The sequence below is a fragment of the Sus scrofa genome, chromosome X (assembly GCF_000003025.6).
Source record: "Sus scrofa isolate TJ Tabasco breed Duroc chromosome X, Sscrofa11.1, whole genome shotgun sequence".
Classification (NCBI taxonomy): Eukaryota; Metazoa; Chordata; class Mammalia; order Artiodactyla; family Suidae; genus Sus; species Sus scrofa.
This window is the reverse complement of record NC_010461.5, coordinates 41003202-41022160: the sequence shown is the minus strand read 5'-3', so window position 1 is coordinate 41022160 and position 18959 is coordinate 41003202. Positions and strand designations below refer to the sequence as shown.

Sequence of the window (18959 nt, the reverse complement as noted above, 5' to 3'; positions counted from 1 at the left end):
GGCTGATTGATGAGCATGTGGTCCCTTGAGGATGGATGACAGATTAAGGAACATTCAGTAGAGAGAGAAGTTGACTGGAAAAGGTCCATACTACAGAGCGATTCAAAGTCCTGGCAGCGATGTTGGTACCAACTTGGTGAAGGGGGTCAAGCAAACACTGCAAACTGCTGATCCGCATGGTGTATCACCTGTACGATGATACACATGGTACACGGTCCAACCCCAAGGGTACAGTTTATATTGTGTTCTACACGAATGACGCTTATAGGGTTGTGCATTACACAGCCTACACAACCATGTGCCCATAGGCTCTATTCAGGTGCTAGAGGAGTTTAACCCCTACACCAATGGCTTCCTCATCGCCTCTACATTTTGGACAAGGGGCTGCAGAAGCCTCCAATCTGAAACCGCCAGTAAACACAAGCAGAAAAAAAACCCCTCCAAGACAAGCCTGTTTCCTCAGCCAAAGGAACAGGAAAAGGGTGGCCTTCCAGAAGAGAAAATCTTTCTTTTTTTAAGGGCCACACCCGCGGCACATGGAGGTTCCCAGGCTAGGGGTCGAACCGGAGCTGCAGCTTCTGGCCTACACCACAGCCACAGCAACGCCAGATCCGAGGTGCGTTAGCAACCTATGCCACAGCTTATGGCAACGCCGGATCCTTAACCCACTGAGCGAGGCCAGGGATCGAACCTGCCTCCTCATGGATACCAGTCTGGTTCGTTTCCGTTGAGCCACAACGGGAACTCCAAGGAAATCTTTTTGATAATACACTCCCTACTTCAGCCAATCACACCACACCAGACCCCTGACCACAGTTCCAGTGGGTCCAAACAGGGAGCTTATTTGCCACCTATCCCCCACCCCTGGCCCTGTGGAAGCAGGCAGTGGCACCCCAAGGTCCCTACCTGGTGCGGCCAGGCAGTTTACATTAGACAGGACCTTTAAGGTGATTGTAAAGACTGGGATATTCACTCTGAGAAACCAGTTGATTTTTTTTTTCTATATAATGATTTTTATTTTTTTCATTATAGCTGGTTTACAGTGATCTGTCAATTTTCTACTGCACAGCATGGTGACCCATGACACATACATGTATACATTCTTTTTTCTCACATTATCAAGCTATATCATAAGCGACTGGACATAGTGCCCAGGGCTACACAGCAGGATCTCATTGCTAATCCACTTCAAATGGGAAAAAAAAACCTGAACAGGCATTTCTCCAAGGAAGATGTACAGATGGCCAACAAGCACATGAAAACATGCTCAACATCCCTGATTATTAGAGAAACGCAAATCAAAACTACCATGAGGCACCACCTCACACCAGTCAGAATGGCCATCATGAATAAGTCCACAAATAACAAGTGCTGGAGGGGGTGTGGAGAAAAGGGAACCCTCCTGCACTGTTGGTGGGAAGGTAAGCTGGTACAGCCACTATGGAGAACAGTATGGAGGTACCTTAGAAAACTATACATAGAACTACCATGGGACCCAGCAATCCCACGCTTGGGCATATATCTGGTTGATGGTTTTGAGCAGGGAGTAACATGAACTGACTTAGTTTTAACAGAATCTAGTTGGTGAGTTGAGGGTAGACAGGGGAGGGGCAGAAACAGGCTGTATTTTCCTTGTTGAACTGCAGGACAACTCAATGAAGTTGTTTAGGGCATATTTTATCATGTCATTTTGTGGTTAAGATAACGGAGACTCAGAGAGGTAAAGTAGCATGTTCAAGGCCACACAGCTAGTATAGGATAGAGCTGTATCTAGCACCCAGATCTTCAAACTTCTATGAAAGGCGTAGCTAAATTTACAGAATGCAGTATCGCTTCAGGAAGATTTTTCAGCCCCTGCTAAGATGCTGCTAAGCACTTGTGAAAATTGTATCAGAGAGGGAGAATGGGGGAGAGCAGAGAAGGAAAAAAAAAAAAAAAAAAAAGAAAAGAAAAGGAGAGAGGAAAGATGCTAAATGTCAGCCTGCACTGTCTCCCTTCTACCATTAGATGGCAATTTTCTATTTGTTAGAGACGAAATGGCGCCACAGTTTGCTGGGCAGTTAATAGAAATGAAGGAATTAACGAATTGAAACTAATGAATGAGTGGATCAAGGCTTTGAAAAAACCGAAACCCAATTGATCCAATACATGTATGGGGCCATCAGAGAGTGGGATCCGGGCTTTAAGAGCAGTGGTAGAATGAACGAAAAAATTGGACAGTCACAGCTGACAGCACAAATTAGAACATTGATTTTCAAACAGCAGGTCGTAAAGAGTAGTTCCTAAAATCAATTCAGTATGGGGCAACTAGCAGTCTTTCAATTCACAAGAACAGAATAAAAGAACAGAACAGAATAGAAAATGTCAGAATACATTGCACATAGTAAGATCAGAATTAATTGCTGAATCTTGTCTGGTTTTATAAAAATAAATATGCATGTATTGAGCCATGGTGCAAAATGTATTTACAAATTTTTATTTACTTATTTATTTTTGAGAGCCACACTCGCGGCATATGGAAGTTCCCAGGCTGGGGTCTAAACGGAGCTACGGCTGCCAGCCACAGTCACAGCAACTCAGGATCTGAGCCGCATTTTGTTATGGAAGCCCTAGCATACTAACACGGGGCTAGAGTTTGATATTCCATTTCTGGAACCTGGGACACCTGAATGTCCTGTTGTTTTCCAAATGAGAGTTCCTGGATTCAATTCAGTGCTTCACAAAGGAAAGCCCATAAGCTCTTGCGCCAAATGTACCTGCATTCTTATAGCCGCTCCATCATTTTAATAAAGGTGTGATTTTGGCTTAGTTAACCTTTCTAAGATTAAATTTCCTCATATATAAAATTGGACTAATAATACTATTCCTACAATGTTGATATAAAGATTAAATGATACACAGTTGGCTCTCTGTATTCACAGTTTCGGCACCCGCAGATTCAACTAAACGTGCGTAAGAAGTATTTGTAAAAAAAAAATTCCAGAAAGTTTCAAAAAGCAAAACTTGAATTTTCTGCATGCTGGCAACTAGTTACATAGCATTTACGTTGTATTATAAGTAATCAGAGATGACCCAAAGTATACAGGAAGACGTACATAGGTTATATGCAAATATTATGCCATGACATTTTATATAAGAGACTTGAGAATCCACAGACTTTGGTATTCACAGACCTCCTCTGGGCCAGGAGGTCTTGGAAACAATCTCCTGATGATACCAAGTGATGGCTATAATTATCTAGAATTCCTAGTAGTCAATAAATCATTACTTATTGTTCCTGCTGTTGTCACTGTAGTTATTAGTGTTATATATTCATTTTGTGGCTGTTCCAATTTCTCTCTTTCCTTCAAAGGCATATTGTCTTCTGGAACATTAACTAAAATGGTTAAGAGGTAGAAGGTGGGAATGAGAGAAGCTGGAAAGACCAAAATCATTTGATCCAATGTAAAAAGGTTTGACGAGGGCAGAGGAGTAGTGGTCACATGGTTGTCATAGCAGCATCAGTTCAAGAGACTGAGGTTAATTAGTAAATGGATTAGAGATATTTTTGTTGGTCACAGCCATGGCATGCGGGAAGTTCCTGGGCCAGGGATCAAACCTATGCCGCGGCACTGACCTAAGCCGCTACGGTGACAATGCTGGATCCTTAACCCGCTGCACTGCAAGAGAACTCCTGCATCAGATATTTTAATAATAATAATAATAAAACCCATACAAATAATAGGCAAAAACATGAATAAATTTATTTTTTGAGATAATAATACAGAGAGATCTTGCATATCCTTTACTTAGTCTCCCTTCAGGGTTAACATCTTGCAAAACGATAGTACAAACAGGTAGATTTATAGAGACAGAAAGTAGAATAGAGGTTGCCAGGGGCTCAGAGGGCCAATGGGGGGTTATTATTTAATGATTATAGAGTTGTTTGTTTGTTTTGTTTGCTTTTTTTTTGAGTGGTGGAAAAGTTCGGAAAATAGATAGCAGTGATAGTTATATCACATTGCAAATATGCTTAATGCCACTGCATTGTACTGTTGAAAAATGGTCAAAATGGCAAACTTCAGAGTATGTATATTTCATCACGATAATAAAAAAAACGACCTTGTTACGGACTGTGTCCCTCCCAAAAATCATATGTTGAAGGCCTAACCCCTAATGTGATGGTATTTGGAGATAGGGCCTTTGTGAGTTCATTCGCTTTAGAGGAGATTATGAGAGTGTGGTCCCCTTATAAGAAGAGGAAGTGACCCCAGAGTTTTCTGTCTTGGCCATGGAGGATATAGCAAGGAGCTGACAATTCATAAGCAAGGAAGAGCCTTTACAAGGAACTGAATCTGTCAGGACCTTGATTTTTGACTTCATGGCCTTCAGAACTATGAGAAATAAATGTTACTTAAGCCACCAGTCTATGGTATTTTGTTATGGAGACCTGAGCAGATTAACACCCTATAGGACAATGTCACAACCAAGATATTGATTGACATTGATACAGTCAAGATACAAAACAGCTGCCTCCTCACAGGGGCCTCTCCTGTTGTCTTTTATAGTCACACTCTCCTCCCTTGTCCCTGACCTATGGCAACTATTAACCTGGTCTCCATTTCTATAATTTTGTAATTTCCAGAATGTTATATGGGTAGAGTCATGTCGTATGTGACCTTTTGGGATTGGCTTTTCTCTCTCAGCCTAATTCCCTTGAGAGCTATCCAAGCTGTTTCTGTATCAAGAGTTTGTTCCCTTTTATTGCTAAGTGGTATTCCATTGGTATGGATGTATCTCAGTTTGTTTAACTAGTCACCCATTGAAGGACATCTGGGTTACTGCCAATTTTAGGCTATTACTAATAAAACTTATATGAACATCTTGCATAGATTTTTGTGTGAACGCAAGTGTTCATTTCTTTGAGAATTATGCCAAATAGTGCACTTGAGATTTATGCCAAAGAGCCATACAATAATAGCTGGGTTGTATGGTAAGCCATGTTTACTTTTCTGAGAAAGTACTGCACTCTTTATTAGAGTAGCTGTACCATTTTTCCAGTCCCACTAGCAACGTATGAGTGATCCAGTTTCTCCATATCTTTGCAAACATTAGGTGTTTGTACTATTTTTTATTATGGCTATTCTGGTATTCAAACGTTGAACCAGCTTTTGATACTAAGAATAAATCCCACTTGGTTGTAGTGTATAATTAGTTTCCTATATTGCTGGATTAGTTTTGCTAATAATTTATTTAGGATTTTTTTGTGTTTAACTTCATGAGAGATATTGTTCTATAGTTTTTATTTTTTTTTTTGTACTGTCTTTGGTTTGGGTATCTGGGTAATATTAGCATCATACAATGAGTTGGAAAGTATTCCCATCTCTGTGATTTTCTGGAAAAGACTGTAAAATTGGTGTTCATTCTTTTTATACATTTGGTAGAATTCTCCAATGAAACCATTCAGGAGCTTTTTAATTACAAATTCATTTTTTTCACTGCTTATAGGACTATTCGGGTTGCCTATTTTATTGAGGTTGACTGTGGTAGTTGGTGGAGTTGGAGGAACTGGTCCACTTTCAAGTTTTCAAATTTATGAGCATATAGTTCATAGTATTCCCTTATTATCCTTTCAATGGCTTCAGGATCTGAAATGATGTCCTGTGTTTTATTTCTTATATTGATGATATGTGGCTTCCCTCTTCTTTATCTTTGTCAGTCTTGCTAAAGCTTTATCAGTTTTATCGATTTCCTAAGAACTTTGTTTCATTGATTTTCTGTCTTGTGTACCTGTTTTTAATTTCATTGATTTCTGCTGGTATCTTCATTATTTCCCTTCTCCTGCTTCCTTTGGGTTTATTTTGCTCTTTCTAATTTCTCGTTTTTAACCATTCCAATGTTCTTCTCTCCTTTTTGAATTTCCAAGCCTTCTTTTCTTATCATCTTTGCTATTTAGAGAGCCTCCTTTAGCCAGCCATTCTTTAAGGGTAGGCTGGCTAGTAACAAATTTTCTTCGTTTCCTTTGACTAAGAATGCCTTTACTTCCTCTTCATTCCTGAATGATCTTTTCACTTGATATTGAATTGTGAAATTGACAGGTCTTTTCTTCCAGCACTTGAAAAATGTTGTGCTGCTTCCTGCTGGCCTCCATGCTTTCATTTGAGAAATACCCTGTGATTCAAATCAGTATTCTACTATAAGTAATACATTATTTCGCTCTGGCTGCTGTCATGATTTTTTTTTTTCTTTTTGGTTTTCAAAATTCTTCAGAAGTCTCGTGTCTTGACATTGATTTTGTTAGGTGTCTCCTGTTTGGGGTTCAGTCAGTTTCTTCAATCTTCTTGAATTTACCACATATGGGAAGTTTTCAGCCATTATTCCCTCAAAAATATTTTCAGTTCTATTTTCTCTCTCTCTTCTGCTATCCCATGATACAAATGTTAGATCTTTTTTTTTTTTAAATCCCATCAGTCCCTGAGATGGTTAATTTTTTTCTCCTGTGTTCAGATGGGGAGATTCCATTGATGTATACTCAAATTCCCAGAATTTTATCTTTTGTTATCTCTACTCTTTTTATTATTGTATTTTTCAGTTCTATAATCTCTGTTTGGTTCTCTCATATAACTTGTATTTCTTTGCTGAGATTTTCTATATTTTTTCATTTGTTTGAAGACAACTTGTAAATTGCCTGTTGAAGCATCTTTATGATGGGTGCCTTAAAATTCTTGTCAGACAATTCCATCATCTGATTCATCTCCATGTTAGTGTCTGTGGATTGTCTGTTCTCATTCATGTTGTGATTTTCCTGGTTCTGGGTATGATGAGTGACTTTTTGATTATATCCTGAACATTTTGGATATTATAACAGTAGATTCTGGATCCTATTAATTCCTTTTTTTTTTTTTTTAAACAGGCAGTCCTCTGGTTGTTGAGTAGAAGGAGGGCTGAGTGGTGCATCTGTTCTGCTTCCCTCTGGTCCATGATGATACTACCCCAGCAAAAGTAAGCAGTGACTCCCACTGCTCTATTATGGACGTGTGGTGTGGAAGTTCAGCTCCCCCCTTGGCTCCACTGACACCTTCCCAGTGAAAACAGGGCACTGACTCATGATGTCTCACTGCCTCCTAGTGTGGATGGAAGCTCAGCACCCCACTGGTCCCCACTGACATCAGCGAGGGGGAAAGCTGAGGGTTGACACACTCCTTTTTTGCTACAGGGTAGGGGCAATAACTTGGCTTTGTGTTCAGCCCCTCAGACATACAGGGAGGGGAAAGGGAAAGTGGAACGCCAAGAAACCCCACCTCTCACCACTTCCTTCTGCTTTGTTGATGCCTTGGCGGAGGGGTGGGGGTAGATGAAGCTTCATCTCTTGACTGGGTCCCGCTGATACGAGGGGAGAGAGGAAGAGAAGTTTGGATTAGCTCACCTCTCACTACCTCATTCTGCCTCATCATTAATGTTGGGTGGTGCCAGAAGCCCACTTTTCCACTGGGACCTGCTGATGGCGAGTGGGGGAGAAGAGGAGTGCCTGAATAACCAGCACCTTATTCAGTCTGGTTGCTACTGGGTTGGTGTGGAGATTCAGCTTCCTACTGGACCATGCTGACACAAGAAGCAGGAGAAGAGTGGATAGTGTGGCATTGACTAGACCCGTACTAGCACCACCACCTTGTCCAGTGTCATTGATACCAAATGGGGGGTGAATACTTAGCTCCCCACTGCTGGGCCCTGCTAACACTTGGGCTGGGGGGAGATCAGAGTACTGATTAGCCTCGTTTCTCTCTGCATCGTTTCCCCCATACCCGCTGGGGATGGAGGCTCAGCTCACTGCTGGATCTGCTGGCACTACCCTATCAGGGAATCAGAGCACTGCCTGCTTCCTTGCACAGAGATAGAAGCTCAGCTCTCTGCTCAGCCCCATCAGTACCCCTGCAGGGGAACTGAAGCACCACCTGCTTCTGCCAGCGCAGCTTGGAAGATCCCACATAGGGGGAGGTGCTTTTTTGTGCTGGTTGGTTGGAGTAGGACTGGTATTGCCAAAAATATTTTCTGTTGTTATGCCATCCTTTTCCTGGTCCTTTGACTAGGGTTATCGAGCTTTTCTAGAAGCTTTTTCTTTTGTCTTTGCCTGATGGCAGGTCTCAGTTAGAGGTTTCCGCAGGGCCCTGTCTGGGACATAAGGGAGGCAATAAGGAAACCCAGGCAACTCCCTCGTGGTGTTGTGTTCGAGGTCCCTAGGAAGTCTGTTTTCTTTCTGCCTTTCAGAGTCTCCCTATATTTGTTTGTTGAATTATATCCGGGGTTTCTTAGTTGTAAGGGGAAGGCCCGAGGAAGAATGGGGCACTCCATCTTGGCCCAAACCAGAAGTTCCTTGTATTTCTTTCGTATAAGGTAGTAGAGAAAGCTTTTCAAACTATGACTCAACATTTAGAATCAGTCAATAAATGATGAATACACTTACTTACATTAAAAACACATAATCAAAAAATAAAAATAAAAACACATAATCAAAAGTAAAAGGACAAACCTGGAGAAAATATTTGACATTATATGACAGATGAAAGGTTGTTAGTCTTCCTAATAAACAAGGAGCTCTTAACAGTGAAAAAGAAAAAGACGAATATCTTGATAGAAAAATTGACAAATGGCAGAGTTCACAGAGAAATGCAAATGGACATTTGAAAAGATGCTTACTTTCACTCACAATAACAGAAACACCAATTAAAATTACACTGATAGCATTTTACCAAAATCACATTGGTCCAAACCCCCAAGTTTGACAAAACACACTGTGGATGGGCCTGTGAAGAAACAGTCTCAGATGTTGCTAGTGGGAACGCCACACGGTACGATTCCCAAGGAGGGGAATTAGGCTTTATGTAAGAAAATTACATGGATCCATTGACCTAGTGATCTCACGTCTAGAAATTTACCTGGTTGGTATGCCTCTATAATTATGACATAATAACTGTACAAGCGTATTTATTGTGGCATTATGTTTAATAATGAAGACTGGAACTCTGAAGTGTCCACCAGTGCAGAACCTATTGAATAAATGAAGATATAGCCTCATAATAAGTACTATACGGTTGTATAAAAAGAATGAAATGATGTCTATGAACTGATATGAAGGCTTATTTCGTTAAAAAGATATGCAGAACGTGTATATAGTGTTTTATCTTTTGAACATGAAAAGAGAGAAACGAGAATGTGTGTATATATTTGCTCCCCCCCCAATACTGGAAGAATAAGCAGAAACTAATAGAAATAGTTACCTACAGAGAGCTTGGCGAGGGGTTGAGGAGGAGAGAATAGGAATTAGAGAGGGATTTTTCTGAGTATGCCTTTTTATACAGCTTGACTTTTAAAATATATAAATTAACATCCCCCAAAAATGCAATTATATAAAAAGGAAGACAGAGCAAAGCCTAAAATTAGAGGAAAAAAAAAACCAACCAAATATACCTAACTGAATATCAAAGGTAACGGAATCACACAGAGACAAGAATTATTTCAAATAACTTATGAACATACTAAGTTCATAGTACTGAATTTAAAAAGAAGTGAAAAGAATCTTAAATGTTACTTTGTAGTTTTATTGTTAGTGGTAACATTGGTATTAAAATTTTGAAATGTATGTAGGTATATGTATGTATTATAGATAAAGCAAGTAATTGTTTATATTCAAAACCAAAATCTTCAGTGTAATAGAAAATAAATGCATGTATAAAATAACTTTTGAAAAAACCTTATAATGTTAAATTTGAATTGAAAATATCAATATGATCTCATGCTTAATATATGGCATATATATCAATATGATCTCATGCTTATACATATGTTTTATATATATAGCACATTATATATATGCACATATATTTTTTTAGGACAAGCAACATAATTTTTGTGGTCCACTATAAGAAAAAAATGTGTGGCCACTTGTTCAAAAAGCAGGATAGGGAGTTCCCATCGTAGCGCAGTGGAAATGAATCTGACTAGGAACCATGACGTTGTGGGTTTGATCCCTGGCCTCGCTCAGTGGGTTAAGGATCCAGTGTTGCTGTGAGCTGTGGTATGAGTCGCAGACTCCACTTGGATCTGGTGTTGCTGTGGCTGTGGTGTAGGCTGGCAGCAACAGATATGATTAGACCCCTAGATTGGGAACCTCCATATGCCGCAGGTGGGGCCCTCAAAAGACAAAAAACAAACAAACAAACAAACAAAAGCAGGATAGGAGTTCCCGTTGTGGCTCAGTGGAAATGAATCTGACTAGTATCCATGAGGACGCAGGTTTGTTCCCAGGCCTCTCTCAGTGGATTAAGGATCTGGCGTTGTGGTGAGCTGTGGTGTAGGTCACAGACACAGCTTGCATCTGGCATTTCTGTGGTTGTGGTGTAGGCTGGCAGCTGCAGCTCCAATTCGATCCCTAGCCTGGGAACAAACGCTGGTGTGGCTCCCAAAAGACAGAACAAACAAACATACACACACAAAAGAAAAAGCAGGAATAAAGTGCCATTAAAAGTAAGACAGTTCCCAGTGTAACAGGGTCATGATGCTGTATAGTAGAAAATTGGCTGAACACTGTAAACCAGCTATAATGGAAAAAATAAAAATCATTTTATATATATATTAAAAAAAAAGTAAGACATAAAGCCTTTTCCTTTCTTCCACAGTCTCTCACTCACTCAATTTGTCATGGTGTTTTTTATTTGTTGTTTAATATTGTTCTAAGTGGAGAAAAAAATAAAATTTTATGTTGCCAACATGAATTTTAACCATCTTTTTTTTTCTTTTTTTCTTTTTGTCTTTTTGCCATTTCTTGGGCCGCTCCCGTGGCATATGGAGGTTCCCAGGCTAGGGGTCAAATCGGAGCTGTAGCCGCCGGCTTACGCCAGAGCCACAGCCACGCGGGATCCGAGCCTCATCTGCGACCTACACCACAGCTCACGGCAACACCGGATCCTTTAACCCACTGAGCAAGGGCAGGGATCGAGCCCGCAACCTCATGGTTCCTAGTCGGATTCGTTAACCACTGCGCCACGACAGGAACTCCAACCTTCATCTTTATATTGTGAAATGTTAGTTTTGAAAGCAAATGTAAATGTGGACTAGCTGAAATTTCACAATTTTTTTTGTCTTTTTGCCTTTTCTAGGGCCACATCCTGAGGCACATGGAGGTTCCCAGGCTAGGGGTCGAATCGGAGCTGTGGCCACCAGCCTACGCCAGAGCCACAGCAACGCCAGATCTGAGCTGCGTCTGCGACCTATACCACAGCTCACGGCAACGCCGGATCCTTAACCCACTGAGCAAGGCCAGGGATCGAACCCAAATCCTCATGGTTCCCAGTCGGATTCGTTAACCACTGCACCACGATGGGAACTCCATGAAATTTCACAATTTGTATTTTGTGACTTGTCCTGGAGACTGTCTTGAGCTGATCAGAAGAGGCAAACACAAACCAGATTCAGGAAGTGGGAAGGGAAAAGAAAAGGTCTTGCGAGGCCCCGTAGACTCCCTTTGCACGAGACACTCAGGAGGCAAGGACAGATGATCCCAGGCTCTTAGGAGCCCTGCCCTGTGACAGTGGGGCATGACGAACGTGATGTGATGTGCACCCAGACAGTTCCTCTTCCCATGGGCTCCAACTCAACTGCTAATGGGAGACCTCTAAGCATAGTGGGACCTTTTGGCTCAGATACACGAGGGATCTGGATGGGTGGTGGATGAGGGGCTATATTAAGCACCTGCTGCACTCAGTCCCTGCACCCATACCCAGGGTCCCACTGGGGACGGAGGGCAACAGTGGTTGCTGGGAAGGGCTGGAGAGGGGGAGGCTGGGCAGGGCCCGGGGGCACCAGGAGGCAAGGGAGCGGGCCCTGGGAACCTGTCCTGGGGATCCAGGCCTGAACTGAGGCTCCAAGCCCCTGGTGCATAGTCCATGATCACAGCAGACTCCACTGACCAAATACAAAGATAAAAATAAAATTGCAAATAATTTCAAGACCGTGATTGCAGAGCATTACATTTCGAACACAGGGTTCTTCTGGCATGAGTGCCTGTGTGACTGTCCTGGTAGCTTGCCCACAAAGCCAGCCTTTCTGCTTCATATGCTGTTCACTGCTCTGGCCTAGAAGTGATGACATCCTAGTAGCAATAAGCTTACACTGAAACCAGATCTTGGTTTCTAAATACCATTCCCTAATAAAAGGAAACAGTGCTTCCTGGAGAAATGGCTTATTTCTCGATTGGAACAGTCAATCTATAAGTCGAGGCTGAAGCTTCTTATGCTAAAGAACAAGAAAGTGCTAAATGACCAGTGGGGCTGTGTCAAAAGGACAAAGGAGCTGGCTTAAAAGGGGCTCTAACTGGCCAAATTTGGGACAACTGAGCATCAAGGAGAATAATGCCTGTCTTTGCTTATGATGACTCAAGAAAGTATCATGACCCATGAGTATCATGAGTCCATCATGACAAATGAGAGCGAAGATGCAGTGATTGGTGATGACTGTTCTGCCAACGCTTTTATTCTGAAAATTGGCAACTAAAGGGAAGAGTTAAGCATCTACGCTGACTTTTAAGGAAAGACTTAAGTTTGTCACCATTTTGATTGTTTTGAGTGCGAGCTAACAACTGCAAACGAATTTCTACAATAGTGTCATTTTGCCATTTTCCAAGAATATCATCCATTCAGGCAAGGATCATCAAGGAATGCTGAAACAACGGGGCAACAGACTGGTGGAGGCAGTATACTTATGTGGTGCCTAAGTATCACCCTTCGAGTTCCTTTTTAATTGCAAAGAGAAAAACTTAGCCTGGGTGTTGTGATTTCAAACTGGTGATCACACCGAACACCACTTACAGTGAAGTGGGCTGAGGCTTTGTGGTGCAATACGATGTGATGCAGTATGAAGGGCAGAGTGGCCGCCATATAGCATTCTTGCCAAAACTGCTTAGCCTGAATCTGATCAGGCCTCTAGACCTAATATCTAGTTTATAGGTCTTAGTTTGCTAGGTTTCTCTAACTGAGAATCACAAACTGAGTGGTGAAAACAACAGAAATCTATCATTTCCCAGTTCTGGAGGCTGGAAATGTGAGATTAAAAGGGTGGGCCGGGTTGGTTCCTTCTGAGGGCTCTGAGGATCTGTTCCATGCCTCTCTCCTAAGCTTCTGACGGTTTGCTGGCAATCTTTCATAGTCTTTGATGTATAGAAGCATGACCTTGATCTCTGGCTTCATGTTCACATGCATGTCTATCTCCACATTTCTCTTTTTATAAGGACACCAGTCACATCAGGTTAGGGACCCACCCTACTCCAGTATGATCTCATCCTAACTAGTTCTGTCTGCAACTGCCCCATTTTCAAATAAGGTCATATTCGGAAGTACTGGGGATCAGGGCTTTATAGAGGAGGAAAAATAATTTTCCCTCTACCTCTCTAGGTTTTTGGCTGAGACCCCCTTCCCTGTAATAAAACAACAGATTAACAGGACAAAAACAAACAGTTTAATAACATGGATTCTGCCTATATACATACCCGAGATACCCAGGAAAACTGAGTAATCCTCTCAATTGGCTCAAGCCACCACTTTAAATACCATCTCCAGCTAAAGATAAAAGATTAGATGACAGGCTTGGGAGCCAGTTGGGGTAGGCTACCAGGAAAAGCACACGAGTCCCTGTCTTCTCCATTGATAAGAGTTTTTAGAGCTTTAGTCATCCTCTCTTTCTGGTAAAGAGAGGGAGACACCCTTACAAATGGACATCTCCCTTATCAATGTAAATGTCCCTTACAAAGAGTAACTTTTACTTGGTTTTCAGAGCTTTTCCTATCTGCTTTTTCTTAAAAAAAAATAATCAGCCCAAAATAGTCCTTATGCCAAAGAGGCTTTGTTTTTTTTTGTTTTTTTTTTTTTAGGGCTGTACCTGCGGCATATGGAAGTTCCCACGCTAGGGGTTGGATCAAAGTTGCAAGTGCCAACCTACACCACAGCCACAGCGATGCCAGATCCAAGCTGCACCTGCAACCTATGCCACAACATGCAGGGATTTGGGATCCTTATGTGAGGCCAGGAATCTAACTGCATCCTCATGGATACTAGTCAGGTTCTTAACCTGCTGAGCCACAAAGGGAACTCCCCAAAGAGGCATATTTTAAGATGACAAATTCTGCTCCCCTTCAGCTTCAACTTATGATTTCAGGGCACAGACATAATACAACTCTTAACATCAGGAAATATGGGAGATAGAAGAACAAGGTAAGTATCACCACAGGGAAATAATCAGACAAGTCCAGAATGTGAGACTTTTCTATAAAGTCTCTTCAAAAAGATAATGCCATTTAAATAAAGATGTAGGGGGACTATTCCAAAAAGACTAAAGAAACCAAATGTATGAATTGTGATTGGATCCTGGTTTTAAAAAAGAAACTGTTATAAGACATTATGATGGAAATTGGGGCTATTCGAATACGGACTGGGTATTCTAAAAGTGAAATGATATTATGAATTACTGTTAATTTTTTAGGGGTGCTCATGTTATGATAGTTATATATGAGAATGAACGTATATTAGGATATGCTGGCTGAAGTGTTTGGGCCGAAGTGTCATGATGTCTCCAATTTTAAATAAATCAGCAAAAAAAATATATATGCAAACATACAGAGAGTAAATATGTATGTATAATGTGTATATAGATAAGGCAAATATACCAAAAGTTTAGCATTTGTTGAATTTAAATGGTGGGTATATGGGGTGTTTACGTTTCAAATAGGAGTTGAACAAACAGTTGAACAAATAGTTCAGCTTTCCTGTATGTTTGACATTTTTTCACACTAAAACGTTGAAGGAAAATAAAGAAAAAAGTTGTTTTTTTAAAAAAGAAGATTCTGCCCACTTCTCTATTGAAAATGGAGCATGAAAAAAAAAATTTCAACAGGCTTAAGGTACAGAAGATGAAAATCCAATTAGCAAAGAAAGAGAAATTCACCATCAGGGTTGTTAAACAGTTGAGCTGCTTCCCAAGCGATTCCTTCCCTCCCAAGTCTTCACTGCTGTGAGTTGCAGGCTAGAGCACAAGGCTCTCAATCAAGAATGATTTGAGGGCCCCCCAAAGACCTGCTGACCTCTAAATATCTCCCCTGCTGGCTTCCCGTGTGGCCTGAAATCCCTGTAACCTGGGTCAGGCTTAGGACTCAAGTATTTTCTCACTATTCTGGGGCCCCCTTTTAAAATGCAAAGCTGGGAGGGTGCTGGGGCCTATTAAGCGGGAACAATTGTCTGCCGAGCCAGCACCAGCCCATAGGCCCTCAATTCTAATAGCTCCTTTCCCAACCCCTTACCACCGCTGAGAGCAGACAATATGTGCTCTAGGAAACTGAAATTGGACAATGTGTGCTCTAAGCAACTTTTTAGGTGGAGATACCATTTCAAGAAAGCTTACTTTCCGTGAATAAAATGGGGTGCATAAGGTCACTGCTGTTTTTACTTTGTCAACTGGGTGGCCTCTGAAAGCTTCTTAGAACACTTCAAAGGAAGCCTCCTCAACCCTTCCAGCCCTCCACCCCTTCCCTTTTGTAACCGAATTCTTACTGACCCCAAAGCTTTTCACTGAATGAAGAGTTTCCAAGGGGTCTAAAAAATACCTGAGACAATTAGAGAAATGAAAACCAGGGAGTCAAGATGAATTGACCCTTGGTGGAGGATTTACATAAATAGGTCCTAACCTCTGGCTGCGAATGAAAGATAAATGCCCCATTAGGGTCAGAACCACAGTTCAAGGGCGTTCTCGGGGCCAAGCCTGGCTTCTCTGCTATGGCAGGAATTTCAGGAATGCCACTGATCATTGTGTGTTGGCAGAGCGCAGGGGGTTGCAGGCAGGCTAACAGAAACCCAGCCCTGCCCACTGGGTGAAACTGCAGCTCTCCCACGCAGCGATCTGCAAATCGAGAGCGTGGGAAACCTGCAAGCTGAGAGAATGCCTTTGAAAATGGGAAGGATGCCGTCTCCTGAAAGGGGACCAAATCCAGGTTTTGGAGGGTGGCATTAACGTGTAAGATTAGAGCGGAGAAAGGGCAAAGAGCCCATGTGCTCCCCTCACCTGCAGATCGGATGACTGGCACCAGCCTCCTGCAGCCTGAAGGCCTCCGCCGCGTTGCCTTCTGCTGCTACCCCGGAAAGCAGTCTTTCAAGGTTGTTACAAGAGCCATTTTAGAGCCCAGGTAAAATCGTGACCCTCGCACAGACATAAAAGCGAACACGTGTTAAAGAGTTTATTTTACTCATAATAACTGAGGGGACCAGGCACGGGTTATAACTGATTTTAAAAAAGCAGCAGCCCGCATTGATAGGGAGTAAAGAAGGTTGAAACGAATTACAAATGGAGGCAAACTGTTGCTCTCTCCGCCCCTCCCCAGCCGGGGAAGGAAGTCCATTGAACCAGACAGAACAGAATTTACACGTCTATCCCTTCTTACAACTTACAGAGTTCGGAAATAACTCCCGTAGGAAGTAAGGGCTATAGGCAATTAAGAGTTTTCCACTGAAGTATGAACTTTCTCTACCAGGGCAAGAAAGTCTGCCTTCTCCTTATTGCCTTAAGGTAAGTGTCCCCTCCACTTGCTTACCTCTGCTCCTGCTCTGCCTCTGCCCCGTTAGGGGAAGACCCCCCACCCCCAAAAGAACCGTATATGTACTTTTTTAACCAAAGATGAAGGTGGGTTTGAGAATCTTTGGCAATCTTGAGTCCCACCTTCCACAATTTTCTACCTTACTTTTGTTTTTTTTTTTTTTTTGTCACATGCAAATGCATAGAATCCTGGTTGGGTTGTTCCTTGGCAAGAGCAGAAGGACGACAAAGCTGCTGCCTTGCCCATGACCTCTTGCTCTCTGTCACACCTCTTGCTCTAAAGAGAAAACACTAGGAGGATGGCAACTTGGGATGGAAAATCCATTTGCTCTGCAGCTGTTTTGGCCAGCAAATGCCTTAATTCTGAAACTGAGCAGGGCCCTGTGGCGCTCCTGGGCACAAAAGTCTTTCTGTGTTCCCCATGTCTTGTCCTTAGGAAATGGGCCTCATTCAGCCACCATGACCTTCCCTGAGTTCCTGGGGACAGGTTCAGCCAGCTGCTAATGGGGAAGGAAGGGGATGTAAAGACAAGAGAGGAACAGTCAAGCAACGACAGTACAGCCTTGGGGCAGGGTCCTGGGGCCCTCTCAAGGAGTACACATAACGATATAGGTTATTCCTTATGCTTCTTTTAGAAATGAATACTTTAAAATTGAACAGCTTGGAGTTCCCATCGTGGGGTACTGGAAACGAATCCGACTAGGAACTACGAGGTTGCAGGTTCGATCCGTGGCCTCGCTCAGGAGGTTAACGATCTGGCGCTGTCGTGAGCTGTGGTGTAGGTCGCAGATGTGGCTCGGATCTGGTGTTGCTGTGGCTGTGGCGCAGGCCGGCAGCTGTAGCTCTGATTAGACCCCTAGCCTGGGAACCTCCATATGCCGCGGGAGTGGCCCTAAATAAAATAAAATAAAATAAAATAAAATAAAATAAAATTGAACAGCTTAGAGTCCTTCCTTGTCCTTCTCCCTGGCTTAATTGCACCCTAAACACAATCACCTGTAAGCTAAAGATTAGGCACCCTGAGCATAACTGCCTGTGGGTTAAAGATTATTAGCACATGATGTTTTTCAGGAATCGTCCTTGTTTGTTCTAATTTCTGATCAATATGCCCTTTTCGCAAGTACTGTTATTCTAGGCAATAACCCAGAAGACCACCGCCATGATCATACCTCGATCTCCTGACTCCAGCTTTGATGACTAAAACCCCCCACCGAAAGAAGAATGCCTGTTTGTCCCAATCCCGATTCCTATGTGAAAACCTGTTTTTCTCCTTTTTACTATAAAACTCCTCACAATTCTTTCTAATGGGGGTGGGGGAAGGGGCGCGGCACAGTCTTTAGGGCATTAGCCTGCTGTGACCCTCCTTTGCCAGGCAAAGCAATAAAGCTGTTTTTTTTCTCCTTTACCCAAAACACTGTCTCTGCATTTCAATTCTGCACCAGCAGACAGAGGCTTAATTCCTGCAACAATCCTGATGGCCATTCTGGCTTTATTTTGCTGAGACTCTCCAAAGTGACCCATTGCATCATGGGAAACAAAGAATAGGGATAGCCTAGTTTTTACTGCTCAGAAAGTATGTTTTTCTTTTTTTCCTCTATTGCATCAAAGACATTAAGTTAAGCTTTCTAAAAGTACTAACTCTGACCTGCTATCTAAAGTAACAGAGGGAAAGGTAGGCTCTTTAGATGGCGCTCTTTCCCCTAAACCCGCATCTAAGTGGAGATTTCAAAACAAAACCAAGGTGGAGAATTACTTCTCATTTCTGGATTTAATGTCTTATTTTTATATTGTTGCAGAAGAAACCGACTCTAAAAAGCATCTGTTTTCAAATGCGGGAAATGTCGTTCTAGGCTCATTTCTGTAAAGACAACTGAAAACACCCAAACCCACTAGCGCGCTCAAGCTTTGATTGAGCCCTCCTCCCCCCACTTTCCTCTGGAGCAGTGATTATGGGGCCACTGCATGAATTTCACTCTGTTATCTCATGAAGAAAGTCAAGGCTGGTGATGCTGAGAAAGCATGAGAGGAAAAAAGGCTATCACATTGACAGCACACTTTTGGCGAGTTCTATCCGAAAGCAAATAGGTGACCTACTTACTGTTCTGTAAAGCACAGGGCAGATTCTCCCATGGAAAAATTGCCCGCAGAAGTACGTGTGAGACCCCGGTATGTGTACAGGAATTTACGCGGGGCTCTCTTCACGGTGGCATGCAGGTATGAGAGTGTGGGTTAGCAGGCATTCCTTTCTGACTCATTACCCATTTGGCCCCTGCACGCCCCCCTCCTCAGTGCTTGAGGCACTTCCCACCCACCCCCACCCCCTTTCCCTGGGCTGGGACAGAGGTGGATGGTAT

General features: G+C 42.4%; 1 long non-coding RNA gene across 1 annotated transcript in view; it reads right to left on the bottom strand.

Moving 5' to 3' along the window:
* Positions 6427 to 18959, bottom strand: part of LOC110257771 — a 62821-nt gene continuing 50288 nt past the window's right edge. The window contains exon 4 of the long non-coding RNA XR_002340740.1: positions 6427 to 7362. This is a non-coding gene — a long non-coding RNA (uncharacterized LOC110257771). The remainder of the gene's footprint in view (positions 7363 to 18959) is intronic.